The sequence below is a fragment of the Falco rusticolus genome, chromosome 6, assembly GCF_015220075.1.
Source record: "Falco rusticolus isolate bFalRus1 chromosome 6, bFalRus1.pri, whole genome shotgun sequence".
In the NCBI taxonomy this organism is placed as follows: domain Eukaryota; kingdom Metazoa; phylum Chordata; class Aves; order Falconiformes; family Falconidae; genus Falco; species Falco rusticolus.
Window position 1 is genome coordinate 4,425,134 of NC_051192.1, and position 6,942 is coordinate 4,432,075.

At 41.1% G+C, this 6,942-nt stretch overlaps 1 protein-coding gene across 2 annotated transcripts in view; it reads left to right on the forward strand.

The window, feature by feature from the left end:
* SMYD3 (SET and MYND domain containing 3) overlaps positions 1-6,942 on the forward strand; it is a 419,807-nt gene that overhangs the window by 384,868 nt on the left and 27,997 nt on the right. The window lies entirely within an intron of this gene.

Here is a 6,942-nt window from a genome sequence, read left to right on the forward strand (position 1 = left end):
TTTTTGAATAATGCAAAAAAACCCCACCATTATCAAGTCTTTTTTCTTGAATTATCACTCTTTAACTTAACGTCAGTGAAGAAAATTACTGAATGAGAGTTCAGGGAAATGGAAAGGGAACTTCTGATTAATAATTTTGAAACTGTCTGACTACATTACTTTCTGTGTCTTGGAGAGCATACTGTGCACTGTAGGAATTTGTCATATATGATGGTCTTTTTTGAATGGCAGTCCTTAATAAGCTGATATTTATGTACTCTAACATTTCTTAGAAACCTTTTTTACGTGGAGATTATGTGGGGCCAAAACCATAGGATGGGCTGGAAAGGACCTTAAAGACCATCTAGCTCCAACCCCCCGCCATGGGCAGGGACACCTGCCACCAGCCCAGGTTGCTCCCAGCCCCATCCAGCCTGGCCTTGGACACTGCCAGGGATGGGGCACCCACAGCTGCTCTGGGCAGCCTGTGCCAGCGCCTCACCACCCTCATAGTGAAGAGTTTCTTCCTAATATCTAATCTAAATCCTCTTTTTCAGCTTAAAACCATTCCCGCTTGTCCTAGTAGTGTGCCCTGGTAAGAAGCCCCTCTCCAGCTTTGTTGTATGTCCCTTTACGTACTGGAAGGCTGCTGTAAGGCTGCAGTAATACACATCTGAAGATTGTGTATCCAGTTTTGTGAAGATTGATACCTGCATGACTGTTGCCCTCTTATCCCCTTTCACAGCTTTTGGTTTTCAGTGATTTCAGTACAGGGTGGTGGATCAGAGGGACCAGAGGTAATGATGCTATCGAACTTGAAGTGATAGAAAAATGAAGTTGGTGTGTAGTGTAAGTCTAAATAGTTATTGAGAATGAATCCAGCCACTGACTGATGCTGGCATGATATTTGATATTGAAGGTGCTGGAGATGGCTCATCACAGTCTGAAGGAGCAAGCCCTTTTTGTACTGCTTTGTTTTTAATAGCTGCTGCTATTGTTCCTTGTCTAGTGTGAAAATATCCCCAATTTTGTACATGATCTGCCTTCTGTGTCACTGCATGTTGCCCTGTTTCATCCCTGACACCATCCTATGCGTGCCCTTTGGCCAAGCTATCATGACCTTTAATTTTTTGCTGATACAGATCATAGCAGCGACCAGAGTCCAGTGATATTTATGTAAGATACATCCAGCCCTCTGTGTCTAGTAAGACTACCTTATTTAAAAAAAAAAAAAAAATTAAATAGACGCGCTTCATAGAATGTTATCTGGTTTATTCTCCTCCTGAAGGCAGCTTGCTAACAACAGTCGCTCAGGAGATCTGTTTTTCTTCTTTGCATTTAAATGTTTGCCTTTTGTAAGCCACAGATTTCCCTGAAGTGCTATCCCTAAATGTACAAGCATACAGACAAGTGGGCTGCAGACATGTGCAACGAGCATATTGGAAACCTGCGGTCTGTGGACTCATCTATTCACAGGATTTCAGAGCTGAGCTCAGTGTGTTCCTTGTAGCCTTTCACTGCTTGTTAACACTCAAGACCTTCATGGTACCTGTGAGGAGCACCAGGGCAATTTCTGGCTGTAAGAAGCTCTGGGAAGCGACAGAGCTCAAAAGGAAAAATACGACAAGCAAGTTGTTCACTGGCCCCCAGAACTAAATGAGCTATTAGATTTTTATCTCTGATTGACTGGCTTTTTATGCTGATTGACTGAATGATAGCTATGCCACGGTGTTCATGCACTACTTATTACACATCAGAGAATTCACTAGAGAGGCAGCATAATGGGTTTTATAGTGCACAAGCCCGAGTTTCCCATGAGTGGAGAATTTATAACACTTTTCCTGCATGCATTCCGTCATCTCTATCTCGAGGCGAGCTCACACTGTTCTTTACCATGGGGAATGTAGTATTGGTATCTTTACCTTCTGTTATCTTGGTTTTTTTAGAGTGCTGAACCATCTTTGAGATTTCTGCTTCACTGCCAAATTTAGCTAAAATTGGCCAATGGATTTGGAATTTACTAAAGAAGAACTGGCAGACAGATGATGGCTCCATAAATCTTGTTATCAGGCTAAAAAAGGGATTCTTTTCCTGAGCTGTCACAGAAGTAGATAAAGCCAGCAGGTCAGGGAAGGACAGGCTGACAATAAGGTACAGTATGATCAGGACATCACTCCTGTCCAGCCTTAGACAGTCTGACTACTGGTGGGCATGAGTGGCATGTTACCGCTTCCCACATAATCTAGACGTTATCCAGGACCTGTGATAAGGAACGGTTTTAGTGAGGGATTTGCTGAAAGCTAATGAAATAGTTTTATGGATGCTTATAGGAAGCTTCTTCCAGGTGTGAAGGGCAGCTTGAGAGAAAGTGTAGGGAAAAATGGGTGGGTGGGGTGTTTCTCCTATTAGTGTAACCGAGCAGTGACAATTGAACATCTCGGTTTGTTAGGTACCCTAGCACTGATTAGATAGCTTTAGCTAATCAAGTTTACTGGTTGCAATGCTGCATTGTCTTCTTTTTGCAAAGACACTTATGGCAGCTGCCACATCTCCAGGAGTCACTCTTTCCCACCTGGCACTGGGCACTCATTTCCCTGTCTCATGTAACACCAAACACTATCTACCTATTTCCCCATTTTCCTACCCATGCCAGGATACTTTCCCACCCCTGCCCACTTTGCTGCAGGCGTGTGTTTTCTTTACCAAATGCCCACCTTTTTCTCTTGGAAGGCAAGCTACAGATGACAAGCAGAAGCACAGGATTTTCCTTCCTGCCTCTGTGTTTACCCCCAAATACTATCTCCCCTTCCACTACCCGGACGGTGCCCCTGCTGCGAACAAAGGTCACCTTTGGATGCTTTCCCAACATTTAAAATGGAGTTATTTTAATCAAAGTGGGTCCCTTGCGTAAGCCAAACCAACCTCAAGGAATCCTGGGAATGGCTACATAAGGATATATGAGTGTCTTGCATTTTGTAGTTCCCAGTAACAATTTTTCAGCAGTTGAACACGTGCCAGTCCCACACAACATGACAACTCAGCCAGAGCTTACAGGCCTCTGTCACTGATATTAGAATTGGGTCTGAACAGAGCAAATGATGACAAAAGTGAAGAAAGTAATGAATAACAACTAATTTGTTTCCCAAAATTCATTTCTCCTTTGCCTTCAGAACAGCCATGAGCATATTTGCAGTTTTCTCAGATTTATTTTTAGTGGAGTTTTTAAAATTAATGTATTTTAGAATATTTTAGAATATTTTACTTTGTGATTGTATTGTGAACCTTTAAAACCCAAAGCTCAGTTTTTATCCCTCAGGTAAAAATGCTTTCTCCCATACTAGCTGAGCATTAAGTCAGTTCCAGCCAAGTGCTGGTGTTAAAAAATGGAGATATTTCTGCTGCAAGTTTCTGCACAAGCACAAAGCCATCTTGGAATCCTTACTAATAGCTTAAATTATGGGAAACAAGCTTTAACTTAACAAATTCACACATATGACTGGAATATGCACGCTATGAATATTTATTTCAGTAGAATTCAAGTTGTCATTGACTGTGAAACAAAATCAGGGACCTGATCAATTCAGTTAAAATGCAGGCAAGTATGTTCCACTTCGTAGCAAAGAACAGAATATTTTGTGCTGCTTCTAGCACGCTTCTGAAATGAGAAGGAAAAAAAAGCAATGTGTACGTTTCCAGATACTATTTAGATTGTCAAATACTTTAAATGTTTGCAAATGTATTTTTTGTGTGACAACAAATGAATTTCTGTGTATATATATATATAAATGAAAATCTGTAGATTTTTTTTTATTTTTTCATTTTATTTTTTTTAGCCATATGGTCTAGTTTACAGATGTAGTTTACCTCTCTTCTGTGTTCCCAGCCCTGGTACTTCACACATTCTGAGTGGTTTCTGACTTCCCTGAGCTACCTAAAATACTCCATTTAAGCAATTCATTCTGAAAAAAAAGCCAAGAAGATAGTACGGTGATGTGTTTGTGCTGGATCCAGCGGTACCAGTAGCAACAGTGATTAAAGTAAAAATCCAGCTGTTCAAATGTCTTAGTTAACCTGTGGGGGAGGTCAGGGCAGTAAACGAGCCTTTCCAGGTTGCAGAGCCTGGTACTAGACCTGAGAGAGTTGGGTTGATTCCCCAGTTGCACCCACTGCCACGCAAGGTTGCTGGCTCGGGTGTGTGTCATCAGCCTGGCTGCCAGAGAGGAGGGAACCAGCAAGTGGAGGTGCCAGGGTGGCCGTCACCCTGCGGAGCAGAGCTGGCAATGGCTGCTGGCTGCTCAGTAGAGAAAGCAGTGGGATGGAGAAAATGTTCCAGGAAGGAATAATTTGTTTTCATTCTGGGGTCGAAAGATCTGTGAACATTTGGTGTTAAAGGCAGTATGGATCTTCTAGGATCCCTTGGTTCAGATTCTTTTTGCTAACCTCAGAGAGGTGTTTCGGATCAGGTTCCTTCCTCTCCCACATTCTTCTTACACTCCTTACTGCTTCTTTGACTCCAACCTGTTTATTTTCCTTTGTTTGACTCCACTCTCTGTTCCTTGGTGAAGAATGAGTTGGGGTGTGTATATGTGTGTGTGTGTATTTCTGTAATTTCTTCTTTATTCTCCATCACCTCATCAACTTGAGAGTACAAATGTGTATCATCACTGGTGGCCTCTCCTTTTACTACAGGAGATGGAAAACCAGTGCTCCTTCCAGTGTGGAAAAAGGATAAAGACCCTATAACTTGACTTCTTTTTTCCCCAAGGAAGAGGTTGTTCTTGTCACACAAAGTCCTCCTTTCATAAACTGTCATTTCTCCAACCAAGTTAGAAGATCTTTTCCATCTTCCAAGAAGTGAGGGGAGTCACCTCCCCTGCTTAGCTGGTGCTGGAATGAGGAAACAATCAGCTCACTAAAGCTTGGCTGCTCCAACTCAAATGGATGCCTGAGCACCTTGGTGCCTGGTTAGAGGGATGTGAAATTGCGAGATCATCCAAACCCCATTAATTTCTGTGGGCTTTGGATGTGGTTGTCAGAAGGCAGACTTTTGCTATGGCCCAAGCATTCCCCACCCAAAGCATCTGCAGGCTGGCATAAGCTAGAAGAGCGGTTTCAAGAAAGGCAGGGGGTTTTGAAAGTAGCTTTACCTTTGTTACCCTTCTCCAGCATTGCCTTCCCCAGGTTCATCTGCTGTCTGGACAAAAAGAAGAAAAAAAAAAACCAAGCCAAGAAATGAAAAAAGAAAGGCTGAGCATAGAAAGGGATTTCATATACTATAGCTGCTTAGTTTGTTAAATCAAATTTTGACCTATACAGAGATCTCTCTAGATCATACAGAGTTTTCCCCTTTACTTAAATGTAGATGGACCGTTGGCACCCATGGAACTGTGCTGCCTGGTTCCCATTTACATTACTGGGCAACTTGCCCTGTGGCTGATGCCAACAGATGCTCCCGTGCAGTTGTGTCTGCCTGTGCTTTGGTGGGTGACGGAGGGTTTTCAAGAGTTTTTTATAAAGCTATTTTCTTTTCACCCCTTTCATCTATTTGTTGTGTATGCCCACATGACCTCCTGAAAATACAAATACACTTCTATTTGCAGAGCCCATTATCAGCCTCGTCTTTAGCCTCATGATAAAGGTCAAGTAGATTAGTTAGGGAGGCTCTTGCCTTTCTAAATCCACGTTGGTTATCTCCTTTTAGATAATTACTATCCATGTACTTCTCTAATGTGCCCCAGGGTATAGTTTCCATTCCTTGAATACTGCAAGGTTAAATTCATCTACTTTTGACACATTTCACTGGGTTTCAGCTCTGCTAACTGATTTAATACCAGTGCTTTTGTGATTAGTCATCCCAGACAGGGGAAAGAGAGCAAGCACTCAGAAAGAATACTGTTCTCTGATGCAAACCCTCTAAGAAACACTTGTGCTACACCAGCTAATGTTCCTGACTTCTCATGTAACAGTTCTTCAGCTATCCATGCTCTAATCTCTTCCTCCAGCACCATACTACCTATGCAAATTCATGCTGTTTATAGAAAACCTGTGGGAACAAAGTAGTGCAACAATAAGAAAGCAATGACTAATATTAACTTCCCTGTAACTTCTAGTCAGACTTTAAAATGCCACTGATACATCAAGGCTTTCCACCTTCTTATTCTAAAAAAATAATATTCTTATATGAAGAAGCCCACATTTCACAATTAAAAAAATAAAACCATAGCAGATTTTTTTATTTTATACTCTGTCTTCATGATAATAAATGCAGGAGAAACGTAAGGGCTTTAAACATATATAAACATGCAAGATGCAGCTCAAAATTATTAGCTTCCAGTGAATGTTCCTTATCTACTGAATTGTCAAGCTGGGTAACTATGCTTTAATAGGCGCATAGGTCCATAGTTAAGCGTGTGCTTTTTTTCTTGGTTTTCATGATTACTCTTCATCACAACAAGACATTTAAAATGCTGCGTAGGTTAATATGGCATAAGGAATATGGAGAAAATACGGTGTTCCTTTCAAGGTCTTTACTCTCCTCTGTAATTTGCTAATTATAATACCTGGTTCTGCCTCATTTACACTTTCAGTGTAATATTGATTCCTGATGCGATAACAAAGTGGGAGCATTTTGATATTTCAGTTTTGACAGTACTGTATCTTTAGAGGCCAAATGTTCTCATGTGATGTATCTTTTCAGCAAAGCAGCAGTGAGGATTTATCACAGTGAGCAGCACTGGTTCTCCAGATAATCTGTATCACTATTTAACTCCTCCCTTAAGAAATAATAACAATAACAACAACAATAATAATAAAAAAAAAATACAGTCCACATTACTGTGATTCATACAGATTTACCAAAGATAAAATTCCCTCATCCCCAGAGGGATATTTACATTTATAACTAATGTTCATTTGCAGCTAATGCATGTGTCCTGTGGTCGAACAAATCTATGATGGCAACGA